Below are 15,437 nucleotides of genomic sequence, written 5' to 3' on the forward strand. Positions count from 1 at the left end.
CCATATTATGAGTTTTCTCTCAGCTGCCCCCCTTTTTCTTGCCTCCTGCCTCGCACCTCCCAGTCCTCATCATCGTTTCCCCTTCTCTGCTGCTCTTCGTTTTACGCATGCATCCCCAAAATATCAGAACAGTCTGAGGAGAGGTTTGATTACTGAAAAAGATCACATGTGTGTCTTTCGCAGCTCAAGGAAGAGCTCTTCACTCACCAAGTGTGAGATGGCAGCTCGGTTTTAAATGGCACATGTTTAAACCTTTAGTACCCCAGACGATGAAGCATCTGGAGTAAAAGAGTAAATGTATCCACACCTCTTGGACAGGTCATATGTCTAATGTTGGATTGGTCTCCCCCCATACTTTACTGGAATTCGTTTTGTCCCTCAACCTTACTCTCTCCTATGCAGTGTACCAGAACTGTATCCCTATCTTAAGATAACAGCGCAGTAAACCCAAGCACTTCCTCCATGGCCTATACATTCTGTGAGACTTCCATAGTAAGTTGTCTTCTTACAAAAGATGTGCCACTTCATGACAGTCCCAGTTATGAGGTCATTTAAAGACATTTGTCAGGTGTTTATGCCTCTGCTACATTTGCTGGTCTTACCACACCTTCGAGATTTTTCCATTCCTCTGCAAAACCCTATTATACCACTACCTCATCTGTCACCTCCAAATGCAATCACACTCTTTGCTCCTCCTGACTGCCCCACCCACAGGTTTCTACCTTTCTAAACCAATGAGGACTTACCTCATGAAGGATCTACTGGGTGATGGTGAACTGCCATCCTCTTAATCTCTCTGCCCCAGAACAAGTATCTGCAGAGGGTTCATACCAAAATAAAGGATGTAAAAATGTCAACGCCCAAAATGCTGAATTTCGAGAGCCCCATTTTCTGTATTTATAGGCAGGGGTGGGGTTAAGTTTAAAGAAAAAAAGGTGGAGGGGTATCTGGGCAAGGGAGTGCTGTGCGGGGCATACATATTGGTATTGTGGATTCTCATTTTTTTCCTGCAATAATCCCATAGATTCATCGTCTGTTGGGGACAGTGCTTTCAGGGGATAAAAGGAGAAATGCAGAATACCTTTTGTAGCTGAATGTCATTAAAGAGAATATTGAAGTCTACTGCACAACATTTCAGACAATGACTAGTGAAAAGTTATGCCTCACCTGTAGCCCGTCAGCCCATTTGGGGGAGGTAGAGGCTACCAGATCTCCTGGCTGGCACCCAGTGCTCCGCTTCGGAAGAGCGAACTCTAAACAAAGTTTGAATTATGTGATTACCAAACATCATGATCCCTTTGAATTTAGAAGGGAATTCCTACAATTTATGCGTAAATTGCACCTCAAAGAATTCTTTGATCAAGAATATTCAGAAAGCTGCAATGCTAGAGGTCTTCGCAATCCCTCCACTTTTTGTGCCCCGGGACATACTTTTACTCATGAGTCCATTGTTTTTGAAAAAAAGACACTCGAAGAAATTTCTAAGTTGGAAAGTATGGATAGAGGAGTCAATTCCAATTTCAGTAAAGAACAAAAAACTCTCATGCAAAATTTGGCTAATGACCATCATATCATCATACGCCTGGCAGATAAAGGTGGAGCGATTGGGGTTCTAAATAGGGCCGATTACATAAGAGAATGTAACAATCTCCTTCTAGATAGGAACAGTTATCGGGTTCTTCAAAGAGCTCCTACAGAGGAAATGGTTAGAATCATTGACGAGAAAGTTTCTGCAGCACTAGAAAATGACATGATAGGGAAACAGGAAGCAGAATATTTAAGAAGAAAGAATGGTAGAGTACCGGTCTTCTGTATTCTGCCAAAAATTCATAACCATCTAACTAGACCACCAGGGCGTCCGATAGTGTCGGGAGTAAACTCCATTTTGGAGCCATTATCAAAATTTGCTGACTTTTATCTGAGACTGTTTGTTCGTCAAATGAAAAGCTATCTTAAGGATACAACCGATGTAATCAACAAAATTGAAGGGGCCAGGTTCGTACCAGGTACTAACTTGTTAATCTGTTTGGATAGTCAGTCCTTGTACACAGTCATTCCTCAAAATGCCACCCTTGAGGTGGTTGAGGAAACTCTTCTGGGCCGCAAAGACAATCACCCTGTGAGTAACAGCTTCATTTTATGGTGCACAAAATATGCCCTTACTATGAATTTTTTCCAGTTCGAGCGAACTTTTTACCAGCAAGTAGAGGGAACGGCCCTGGGGGCGGCCATGGCTCCTAATTTGGCTAACCTATATGTGGAGATGTTCGAGAACGTGACCATCTATGCCGACACTAACCCCTTTAAGAACAATCTGCGACAATGGTCGCGGTATATTGATGATATTTTCATCATTTGGGAAGGGGATAGAGCTACAGCAGAAGAATTTGTGGTTTGGCTAAACCAGCAAAATAGGTTTTTGTAATTTACGCAAGAGATCAAAGATTTTGAAATCAATTTTCTTTATCACCATTTTCCATCAAGCAGGTGTGTTGCGAGTCAAACCTTATAGCAAAGCGACAGACCGCAATGCGCTTTTACATTTTTCTAGCCATCATGCACAACACATCGGACTCAATTTACCTTTTGGTCAGTTCTTGAGACTGAAACGTAATAGCAGTTTGAAGCAACATTACGTGGAAAGTGCCAACATTCTCCACAATAAATTGGTTGCACGAGGGTACCCGGAGAGTCTTGTTAAACAATCAGCCAAGCGGGCGTACAATGATAACCGTGAAGCCTTGCTGGAACAGACTGCAAAGGAAAACAAGAGAGAAAATAATTTGGTGTTTGTCAACACTTTTTCTGACCTGTCATACAAGATCAAAGGTGTGTTCTACAAGAACTGGAAGAAAGTGTATAGTAAGGAGAATGGTGCCCCACTTGTGGCTTTCTGAAGAAGTCAAAATTTGAGAAACATTCTCATCAGGAATGACATTTCGGCCAAAAAACAACCAATAGTCAAACAAACAACTTTGTGGGGTTTTCCTCCGGTAGTTGGTAATTACCCATGTGGTAACTGTGTAATGTGTAACCTTACGTTTTCCACGAAGGAGGTAGACATAGGGCTGGCAAATAGATGGAACATTACTGAATTTTGTAATTGCAACAGCACAAATGTGGTTTACATGATAACTTATCCATGCGGTTTGCATTACATTGGGAAGACAAACCGTAAATGTAAAACTCGCATGATAGAGCACAGGAGCTGTATCAGGGCCAAGACTTTACAGGCACCCATGGTCAAACATTTTCATTGCTAATGGCCATTCACACGAAGATTTGAGGTGGGTGATCCTTAAACGGGTCAATGGACCCAGCAAAGAAGTTATAGATCAGAGCCTAGTCACCTTAGAACAAAAATTCATCTTTAAAACCCACAGCCATTTGGTTGGATTAAATGAAGATGTCGAGTGGCATAATGTTAGGGCTATGTAATGATGAGGGCCCATGCTTCTGGGTGCCCTAGTCCTCCCTGTGCAGCTTGCCGTGCTCTTCTTATCATGCGAGTTATAATGGACATTATTGGCTGTATTTATTGTACACATCTGTCATGCTCTGTTGTTTCTCATGTCGATGACTGCATATTTATATACATTTCTTTGCCTTATACTAACCTGGGTTAACATTATTAATTATGTTGTTCCCTGTTCCATGCCTGTTTGGGGCTCTAAATGTATATACACATTGGGTGGCCTGTCCTCAAAGATTTTTGGTGCTGCACGCAATTTAGGGCAGTAAGTTATTTAACCTTCCTAGGTGTCTCATATAAAGGTCCAACATGAGGTGAGAAAACAACCATTGACAATTAATAGGTTTTTTTATGGTAGCCTTATTTATTTCTTAAGTAGCTTTTTTTCTTTTTTAGATTTATAAAAACGAGCATTTCAAATTCAACTTGACACAAATCAGCATATACAGTGTGCAACAACTTCTTATGTTTTAAGAAAAAAGATAAAGAAAATGATTGGTTGTAGGTGTGTACATAATTATTTCATGTCAAAACACAACCACCTAATACCAATCATTTTCTTTATCTTTTATCTGAGTAGAATGCTGTAGAATATTATATTTAGAGTCTCTCTCGGTCTTGGACCAGCCTAGGCTGGCCACCATAATTTCTGAACCACTTCAACACAGAGGTGTTAATTACTTTAACAGAGTATTATATGTAAAGAATTTGAATCTAAATATAATATTCTACAGCATTGGTATTAGGTGGTTGTGTTTTGACATGAAATAATTATGTACACACCTACAACCAATCATTTTCTTTATCTTTTTTCTTAAAACATAAGAAGTTGTTGCACACTGTATATGCTGATTTGTGTCAAGTTGAATTTGAAAACTGTAAACTTCTTCTCGTGTTTGCACAACATAGTCCTAGACCATCGTGTGACTGAATCATGCAATGTTAAAACCTTGGTGCTTCACTGCTCATGTTCCATGCTTCTTTCATGCTTTTCCACTTTAACATTGGATTCTAACTGAATGCTCGTTTTTATAAATCTAAAAAAGAAAAAAAGCTACTTAAGAAATAAATAAGGCTACCATAAAAAACCTATTAATTGTCAATGGTTGTTTTCTCACCTCATGTTAGGGATCCTTGGACCTTTATATGAGACACCTAGGAAGGTTAAATAACTTACTGCCCTAAATTGCGTGCAGCACCAAAAATTCTTGGAGGACAGGACCACCCAATGTGTATATACATTTTGATCCCTCAGCCCACTACATCCTGTCCGGTATTGGGGCTGTCCCTCCAGTTACAAATGTTTGGGGCTCTAGTCTTACTGTTCTCATTGGTGTAAAGAGGCCAAGGAGTTGTCTTTCTGAATTACTCGGACAAAAAACATTTTTTGATTACTCCCCCCGTTTTTTTAGACTGTGTGGTATTTCTCCATGCCCTTTGTTGTGGGTGATTGCCTTGACAGAGTATTTTCCATTAGTGGTTGTTTTCTTCCTTGTCCAAGTTATTTTCTTTTTTAGTCAGTTTGTAGGCTGGCATGAATTTTCAAAATGTAGAAGTGCTTAGTGCCTTTTTCACAGTTTGTTTTCTACTTCATGAGTCCCTTTTTAGTGTTATTTTACCTTGCCATTTGCATTATGGGTAAAAGCTACTTGTAGACAGTCTTTCCTGGCGTTTTTTTGTGTGTTTACAACAATGGCGTTGAGCGGATTGTATGGTGGTGCCTGAACCACGGCAATCGGCGGTTGAAAAAGAACTTTGGGCTTTTGTTGGTTCATTACGGGTAAGTTTACCGTTATAAGGTGTTGTAACTTGTGCTTTGTTTTGGGGATGCATGTAGTAGTTCTTAGGAAACGTGGTTACATGCATGCAGGCTCTTTTTTGAAACTGAGTAGAAACTGGACAGTGGATGCAGCACTGATTTTAAGAATTCTTGCGATGCAGTATGGAGATGAGTCTTTGAGTTAAACAGTTTTCAGAGGCTCACGAGTGTGGACCATAACGTGCATGTGTTGTTTTCAAACGGAGTGATATTGCACTTTGGAGGCAGCACAAAGTTTAACAACATTTGACAGGCGGCATGTAAACCCTTTTTTTGGGATAAACACTATACGGAGGCTCAGCAGTGTGTAGCATTTTATTATGCTAGGCTGAATGGAGATGCGTTTTTGTTGGGCTAAATAACATATTGAGCTCGGGCTTAGGATGTGTATATTGAAGCTCACTATTGGCGTATATGCCTTTATTTGGGGACGCACTTTGTAGATCATTTATGTGCCTTTTTTCGTGGCCTTGGAACTACAGGAAAATTGTTTGTTTAAATAATACCCTAGTGAACACAGCGGTTGATTACTTCTTATTGTGTTTAATCTCCACAGATTGTGTTTGAAGAGTTAGAAATTGACACAGTAGCCGTTTCACGTTAAAGACTGATCATTCTCCTCAAAGGTGTATTCTCTTTTGGGAACACATTTGGCTACCGTATTTTGCAAGGTATGTGCAAGCATGTTCCTTAGGGGGTGTTTTGACTTTTTATACTCCGGTATGATTATAGTGTGACACAGTGTGTTGTTATGTTTTCTTCTCTAGTGTGTTCTTACTTAAATCCATTGAAAAGGATTACTAATATAAGCGGCTGATATCCGGCTGGATGTGACTGTATTATTGGCGACATTGGATCCTTGGAATACACAGATCCCAAGGTATATATGTTTACAGCAGATTTTTGGTTCTAAGGGTTCCCGAATGGGGACTAGGTACGGGTGGCTTTATTAATTCAGGCTTCCGCGTTTGTGTAATGTTGACATATGACATTAAAAGTAGGTAAATCTTGGGAAATGTTGGTGCACACACAATTTTTTAATATGGTTATATGTTTTTATAGATTGCATTAAGGATCAAGTTCAGATCCATGCCCACCAGGACTGGAGGGGACGATCACTGTAGAAATTTAAGAAGAGCTACCCCTGATGAATGTCAGACATCTAAGAGTCAACAGACAGAAACATGTTGGGTTATATATAGATTGCAACAAATGAATTTTTCCCTGATATTTGTATGGTAAATGTTTTTTTTTTTAGTTAATGTGGTATGGTTGTTTTTTTATTTTTACATTGATGTTGTGTATGTAATCGTCCTGTTTTTTGATAACCTGGTTTTAGGGTTGTTCCTTAATCTGTGTATTATTTAACACAGTTTTAATGAGAATTATGTCTTTTTTCTATAATAAAATATTTTTCTTAATGATATAGCTTTTGTGTGTTACACCTTTCCTTCCCATTAAAATGTGAATTTTAACTGTTTTCTTCTATACTATAAAATATTGTCTTGGGGTCCCCAGACAGTGAAAACAGTAGGTCTATGTAACGGACCTTGCTGTGGGGATTGTTTTTGTTTTGATTTGACCTCATTTGTACTGCTACCCAGTGTTCTCAGCCTCATCTTTTTGGCTCCCACAGAAAGACTTAAAAGACCCTGGATTTAAAAGGCAAGAAATTTGAGCAGGGCGCTAGACCTACCCTAACCAGTTTAAACCCTATTCTAGCCCCATGCACTCGTACATTGTGAAAGGACATATAGTTTAGTTTGCAGGGCACCTCTCACAGGACAAAATAGATCAGTTCCTGTGTTACGTAGACACAACCTCAAACCCGTGTTGCACAGACGCAACCTGTGTCTGGTCCTAGATACCACAAGAGACTATGCAGTCCTTCGCATTTGATGGGTTACTATCGTCGTCCTGTACAAAAGCTGAAGAATTGAACAAAGATGAACACTACACTAACTACAAACATTTTAGCAGCTATAACTAATGCCCTGCTCAAATCCTTTATTCACACTGGTCAGAAAGGAGAAAGACGCTCAGCATTTGAAGGTATTAAGGGGTTCCAGGCAAAGTCCCAAGATTGGAGGGACCAATGGGGCATATATTCCTCTTCACACCTCAAAAAGATAGAGCACACCTTTAAGGGGTTCTTCTCTCCTCTAGTGTCTCACCTTACAAACCCAAGTGTCACTGGTGTTGAAACAGGAGCTTAGAAGGTGGATCCAACTGGTGAATTTAAATCTAAAAGCAGGGAGCCACAATGGGATCTCTTTGTAGGTGCATGATCTTTGGGTCCCTTCGAGTCGGTCCTTTCACATCAAGGTCCTAGAGCCCAAGGCAGTCTTCCTTGTGCTAAAGTTTTTTTGCCTACCATCCAGGGTTGAGAGTGCTTATGACAGACCATACCGTGGCCATCTTCCACTCCAGCGAGCAGAGTGGAACTCATATCTACAGAATAGTTGAAACAACTCCTGGTAGCCAATCCACAACAACATATTCCCAGTGGCAGGGGTCCTCTAAGTGGGAGGAGTTTTGCTAAGCTGACTGACTCGTACCATTCCCGAGCTGGAACTGTCAACTTGGGAGTTGAACTGTCAAATCTTCAACATGTGGAATTTTGCTCTATTTTCCCGTTGCTCTCTTTCAAAAGAACATTTTCTTATTGTATTCCTTGTGAAGCATGTTGGAAACAGCATCTCCAAGAGGTGTGTTCATTCATCCTTGGGAAGGACAAATACTTGGCATGTTTCTCCCCCTCGTCTTGTTGGCCAAGGTCCCCCACAAACTCAAGGTGACCCAACCTGTCATATAATCCCAATTGATCTGACATAACTCAAGTGTATGTGTTTTTCTATTTTTACATGGGTTACAGGAGCAAGAAATTGTACATGTTTTTGCAACTGGAAACTGCAAACAAAGGTTGCTCCCATAATATGTACCGTGTGTGATGTTTTGCCCTTGGTTTCAGAGCTAGTTGGGCCTGGCATCTATTGACCGATTTGCTGGCATTGGGGACAAATTATAATTCAGTGTTGAACCATCTTTATGGTGCTATGACCAAATTCAGCATTACAATTTATCTGATCCAATTTTGCCTGGCCTTTTGCACGCGTTGCTCTGTTCCTTTTTTCATGCTCCACCCCTTCCACCTCTGCTTGGCTGCTAATCCTGATCTCCCTACCACTGCATCATGATCGATTAAGCTGCACCATCTTATGGAAGCCTCACATTGTTCCCTGGTCTTGTTCTACTTCATCATGACTTCCTCCCTCCCTTCCCCCAGGGAAGGCCCCCGTAACAAACTTCCCCTCCCTCACACCCTTTCTTTATTCCGTTACTTCCTGCATGAGATGGAGACCCAAAATCCAGCCTCCTCGATTCCATACCACATCCTTTTGGACACCGCCTCATTGTTCATACCCATGGTGCATTGCTTTGTGGCTCCTTTCTGGACGTGAACTTCCACAGATGGCTACTAGATGGTGCTGTGTTCTGTGTGACTTATTACCTTAAATGGTCTATTCTACTCTAACATTACCGGTAGAAGGTTCTTTTCTTGCTTTTCTTTTTAATACAGCATGATCCTGATGATGTAAACCTTCCACAATGCTCTAATCTCAAGTATGTCAACCTGTGCCACCTTGACGATTCCAGAATTAGATTGAAATGGGTATATGGTTGGTTGTGATTAGTCTTGGCATTTATAAAGCTGCGTATAAAATAGCACTTCCACAGAAGACAATGACTATTCCCTTCATAGAGCAAAAAAGCAAGCTTTTTACGTAATTTATTTTCATACCCATGATGCATTGCTGTGTGCATCTGATCTAGAAGTGGACTTCAAGGGTGGCTACTAGGCAGTGCTGTGGTGTAAGCGTCTTATTCACTGAAATGGCATATTCTACTCTAGCGATCGTAGCTTCAAACTATAAGGGACTTCATGCATATTGCCTTACAACTAAGGCTGCTTCAAGTAACCTTCCAGTGGCATGTTCCTATCGAGGAAAACTAAGAAGCATCTACACGAGCTACTCCCCAGGCATTCTGTCCTATGCAATATTTTTGGATACATGTTCTCTTACTGTTTTCAGTATGTTGGGGTTCTTCCATCTGCCCAAGTTCTATGTTTGTAAGAAAATAGATGGGACACAAGTTACTCACTGTTGTGACTACTGTGCTCTCACTAAGTAGTCCCGTTTTCTCCACTCTTCATCCCCCAAATAAGTGCCTAAAATTAATAAAAGGATTGGAGCATGAGTAAATGAGGTACCAATTGTTTACTTGTGTGAAATCTCATGCTCTGGTCCCGTTTGTATGGACATAATGGGGCCTCCTTATAAGTTTGGTGGTTATTCGTCCGTAGGTCTGTAGAATAACTGCCAAAATGATTTACTATTGCCCCTGCTCGCGCCCCCAAAACTTCAATGGGATTACAAGTGGTGTTAAAACCTATTTTTGAAGTCCATAGGATTTTTTTCAGATTTACTACCCGTGGTAATTCCACTGCGGTAAATCCGACAATTCGAATTTTTTTTACATATATTTTTTTGCCTTTAAAGGTGACGATTTACCTCCAAATCCTTTTAGAGCAAAACCTGAGCATGGTGATGCAGCAATGTGGCAGTTGTTCCATTTCGTTTTACTTTTTTCCCACACCGCCTTACTCCTAATGAGGCCCAACCTTCCCTAAAGTATAAAGTAAAGGGGGATTATGGGTTAGGATTACACTAATCACTACAGTGAGTAACTTGTTATTTTATCACCCTATTTAAGACAAGACATCAAAAAATGTATATGCAGCTGATTTAAGGTTTAACGTTTTTGATCAGACAAAACCTTCGTGTCCTGGAACCCCAATAATCCAGCAAAAAATGTGGTTTAACGTTCTACCTTTATTCTATGTGGCCCTTGCTTTCTTAGCATTCTACTCAAGTACTTTACAGAACAACATTTCTCACCTTTTTCAGAGTTTCTTTTCTTTTAATCTCAAATGTGCTCTCGTCTCAATCTCGGGCTAATAGTTCAGCCCCACCACTGCTGCTTGCACGCCTTCTTCCTGTTTTGACTTTCTCCTCTTTTCCTGCTCACCCTGCCCCCAGATCCTTTTTGCCTGACATTGAATGTTTGGCTCTGCTTATTTATTTTGTTTTTTTGTTCACCACTACATGCAATGAGGTTCACTTTGAAATGCCTGGGAGTGGGCAGAGGCGTAATCAGTCTGGGAGGAGCCCATCAAATCAGCATGTTGTCATTAGGTTATTTACAAGTAGAACTGTTTTGCACTCAGTTGCTCCCTGGGTCAATATCCATCCGTGGTAAACCGAGAGGGGACCATTGGGTGCATTATAGGTTGTAGCCAAAGAAAGAATTCTGTCCCATTGCCTTTCCTTTTTTTCACACTGTAACTCTTGCTCAGGCACGGTTGGGAAGGTGGCCCTGATAAAGATGCCTGGAAAGCCTGTTGGAGACTGCTGGTATTCACATTGAACCGTCATTTAAGTGTATATGCCTAATCGGATGTTTAGGGAAGCAAAAGAAAACTCTGGTACTTATTTGTTGACTTAATGGTTATGATCAAACGCATGGCTTCCTTTGGAACATATCTCTGTTAGCACTATAATTTGGATCAATACATTTCTTTTGGACGCTCTGTAAGGCAGGTGTCATGCCTGTAATAGAGTTGCAGTCTGTGCATACAGCTTACTGGATACCAGCCATGGACCCAGTGCCCTCAATCACAATCGCCACTTTGATGTCAGAAAGCCTTAAGTGGCTGTCTCCCGTTCACATATAATGTAATATCTGTGGTCGATGATGGAAGAAAAAAGATTAAATGAACTGACCTGCAATGAATTTACATTGAAGACCATTTAAACGGCACTTATTAACAGAATGTTTCAATCATTTAAATGTAATGGCATGGAGTAAATGTAAGGGGGTCAGCTAGTGCAAAGAAAGCATGCACATTTATATATTTTGTATTGTTGAAGATTTTGTGGACGTCTGGTTCTGGCAATTTGCAGCATAAATGCATTCCACTGTAGAAAATTGCTTTTTCGTTCTCTGGATGAAATGCGTTATCGTGAACATACGTGTGTAGTCCTGAATGATGAGGCCCTCATGATCTCAATTTCATCAGAATAATTTATGAAGTTCTAGTCGGGAGACCATTTTGAATGGCTAGTAAGTAAGGACTGTTAATTGAACAGTAAATAAAATGACATGTTATCATACAAATATGGTGGTAAATATACTGCCACTTCCATTTTGCACGATATTTCAAGTCTTTGTGAATTATCTGGCATAAAGCAGTGATGAACGGAAGCCAAGGTTTTGATGGAAAGGCCAACAGTAAGATTAGAGAGAATAATAATTTCTCCTACAGCAGGCACAGTTTATTAACAAACACCATGCACAACAGCACACGGGACACATCTCCAAACATTTTACATATTAGAATCAAGGAGATAATATCTAGTGCAGTGCTTAGCACTGTCACTGAAAGTTTGGTGTTGGATAGGCCTATCTGTTGCACTGCTCCCCACTGCTCCTGTGAGAATTGGTTGGGGGAGAGCTTGGTTTTGTAGCAAGATGCCGTCTTTATTACCACTCCTTGAGAAGGAGGTGGTATTGAAGATTCAATCTGGTAAAAAGCAGGAGTGTCCATTATTACCATTTTAACATTTGTAGCTATAGTATTACAAGCTTGGTGACAATATGAAGGTTAGACTATACGAGGGAGCACTATGAGATCCTACTATTTGTCTACATAGTGTTGTTAGTGGGCAACCAGACACATTTCTGTTGGCCATGTCTTTACACCATCACTAAATTCAGCACATTCTCCGGCAACTCGTACAATTGGGAAAATCACATACAAGCTCTCCTGATTTACACAGAGGCACCTTTTATTATAATTATTCTTTTAATAGCGCTACGAACCCTCGGGCATCTGAGCGCTGCTTATTACCCACGGTGTGTGGTGCTCATTTATCGACCTCGGAAGGATGAAAGGCTGAGTTTGTCCTGCCCAGGCTCAAACCTGCGCAGGCAGGCTCTGCACGGATGTCAAAGCGAGCACTCTACTCGCTGTGCTATCTGACCTGCTGACTCTGACCTTAGCTGGCTGTTTCCTCTAAATAGCAGAAACTGCTATCAAATGCATGGGAATGTTTTCCAAATAGAATTCCAAAGAAGGCTATGCTCTATATTTCCACTCTTCTCAAATCAGTTTTCAGGAATATGGAGAGTGTCTTTATTAAACCTGGGTTTATGGCCTATCCTTAACGTAATTGAAATGACATTGCTGCCAAAGATTGTATACAGCATAACCAACATTCATTCAGTTGTCCCTAAACATTCACTTGTCAAGATTGACAAATGTGTGGCTGTTTTTTTCTTTCTTTAACGGAAAGGTAAAAAGACAAAACTATCTTAGAAGCCATTACAGTCACTTGCACAAAGAAGCATATTCCATTCACCCAACATTCAGAACTATATTTTAAAGTATACCTTGCAAGATTGTCCCAAATGGGACAAAATCGAATGTGGATAAACGGAAAACAGCAAGGCAAGTTCTAGCACCAAATAATGTAACGGGTAAACAATGTACAGGTTGTGAGAATGATTGTGGAGGGCACAGTGAGAACGGTCTCTTGGAACACTTGCCTAGGCTGCGGATTTGCAGAGTGGTACATCATCTTAAGAAAAGAGAATAAATGAAAACAAGTTCAAATATTTTATTTAGCTGAGAGCTGAACTGATGTCCAGAGCACTGAAGTTTGGAATTGTCTCTGATTGCTTGGTCCTACATGATTCTTAGAATCTCCCCAGCATACCTAGACTGCAAGTCTGGATGGTATGGTTCCAATAATACTGTTAAAACTGAAGGAATGTAGTCGGATTCAATCTATCCATGAATGAATCCAACCAGATATCTTCCTTTACTTTTAAAAAGGTGTTAACTGATGTAGAGAGATCAAAATTAATTTAACAAGATAGCAACAGCGGTTGCTACTCACAGATGTACGAAAGATAAATGGCTCAGGTTGATGGAACAGAAAACCTTCCTACAACATTGCCGAGCTTCTGAAAAAAATGTACAAGGCTAAAATGTAAACTATTGATGGTGTATAAGATATTTTGGCAGTAGGGTCTCATATGCCAACTTCTTAATGTACTGGCCCAAAGCTGCACATATATGGTCAGAAATATTTGAGCAAGTTAACTTCACAACTTCTATAAAACTACTCTCTTTACAGATCTCTCCCTGAAGCCTAAATGCTGCAATGCAACAAGGAGTTGTATACAAAGTGACTTATTTACAATGTCTTGAAGGAGGCATAGAACATGTGAAAATCCCCACTTTTTTCTCCCTGTTAAAAATATTGTAATTAGGTATTCGAGGGGATTGAGTCCTCCGACGTATTCCATATCTATGACAGGTAATCACCACACCTGTGCTGCTTAGGCAAATTTTAGGCGCCTGTGTCGATGACGTTGATACGCTGTCCTCGAGGGCCTCCATCGAGCGGACGTCACCCGATGTTATAAGTAGGACGCACGACGCCCGTAGCCTCAGTTCCGTTTTTTCCACGAACGTGTTCGCTTCGGAGATCTCGGTGCGCCTCGGTTCTTCTGAGTTCTGTTCTTTTGTTTGTGAATTCTAATGATGTCTTCGTCTTCTTCTACCCCGCGGTCGGGTTTCAAGAAGTGTCGGGACTGCGGTTCCAAGATGTCGCTGACGGACCTGCACGCCTCTGGTGCCTCGGTGAGGACCACGCCACGGACGATTGTGACGAGTGCCCGTCGTTAATGTCGAAGGCTTTGCGGGAGCGTAAGAAGAAGCTTTCGGTCGCTAAGGTGTCCAAGCCCCGGAAATCGAAATCCACTGGGCTTTCGACTGACGATTCGAGGGGCGACTCTCTGCATCGTCAGCTTAAGTCCAGGGGGGGTCTCGGTTCCGGAGTGGGTCCCGCCATTCCTCTGCCTCTTCGAGGCACTCACGGAAGCGCCGTCACTGGACGCCTTCCTCGTCCGAGGACTCCGCCCGTCGGCGGGTTGCTTGTCCCAACAAGCATTCCACTCCTGCGGAATGGGATTAATGCTGTAAGGAGATGATGGCGATTTTTCAGTCGCAGGGCTCCGTTCCGTCCGTGCCGTCAAAAGGCGCCGGCAGGGAACGTGCTAGAGACGCTGTTCGCACGCCTTCGGGTTCGAGTGGACGTTGCGATCACCGGGCACCTTCGAGATCCCGGTCGGACAAGGTGGATCGCTCTAGCCATGCCTGCTCCAGGTCCCGGTCCTCGACGCCTCGAGACCTTCGGAGTCTGTTGGGTCTTCGAAGAAGATATCAGCGCCGAGGCCGCCAAAGGACTCTTGAGGCTACGCCTCTGAGTAAACCGTCGACGCCATCAGCGCCCAGGCTGTCGAAGGACACGCTCGGGGCTCCGCCCTCAAGGCCTGTGTTGAAAGCCTTCAGCGCCACGCTCGACGTCGACACCGATTCTGTCAACGCCTTTTGAGGAGGCTTTATCGGAGGTGCCCTGGAGAACGGTGGAAACTCTGAGAAAAGCCCTGCAGAAGTCGGTTAGGCCTGTTTTTGAGCCTTTTTCTGTGCCCTCATCCAGGGATTTGTTCCAGCCGCTGGATTACATCTCTGAAGTGGATGAAGGGTCTGATGAAGGTATGGTTCCTACTGAGGTTCCTGACGAAATCAGGTCTGGTCATAGCCAGCTTGAAGACCTGCGTCGGTCTCTGCACGACGCCAGTGGTCTGGACACCTCTCCGGAGGTTCAGTTCGGGAAGCCTGAGCCTGGCACGCACGCCGAGTCCTCGTACCGGCGCCTTACGTCGAGGGTGACAGAGTACTTGGGTTGGTCTGCTCGACCAGTGGATTTTCTGCAGGATGACCTGACAGATATCCTGGACCAGGTCCACCAACTGACCTGGTACTGCCATTCCATATGGCCTTGCAAAGAAGGGTGGCAGCGGCTTGGACTGCTCCAGAGAGTCTCCCGGCAGTGGGCAAGTCTTTGCCGAAAAAATACCATCCAGCCAGTAGCAACCCCAGCTACTGGACTACGCACCCCACTCCGGAGAGTTTGGTGGTGCAGGCGGCCACGGCCCCGGCACAACAGGCGT

At 42.3% G+C, this 15,437-nt stretch overlaps 1 protein-coding gene and 1 long non-coding RNA gene across 5 annotated transcripts in view; both read left to right on the forward strand.

Moving 5' to 3' along the window:
- The window catches only part of MRRF (mitochondrial ribosome recycling factor), a 456,709-nt gene that overhangs the window by 364,476 nt on the left and 76,796 nt on the right, over positions 1-15,437 (forward strand). The window lies entirely within an intron of this gene.
- LOC138471822 (uncharacterized) lies at positions 5,321-6,711 on the forward strand. The gene is made up of 3 exons (XR_011268519.1): positions 5,321-5,962; positions 6,059-6,171; positions 6,354-6,711. It is a non-coding gene; the product is annotated as an uncharacterized lncRNA (long non-coding RNA).

The sequence above is a fragment of the Ambystoma mexicanum genome, chromosome 8 (genome assembly GCF_040938575.1).
Source record: "Ambystoma mexicanum isolate Mex_15411 chromosome 8, UKY_AmexF1_1, whole genome shotgun sequence".
NCBI classification, from domain to species: Eukaryota; Metazoa; Chordata; class Amphibia; order Caudata; family Ambystomatidae; genus Ambystoma; species Ambystoma mexicanum.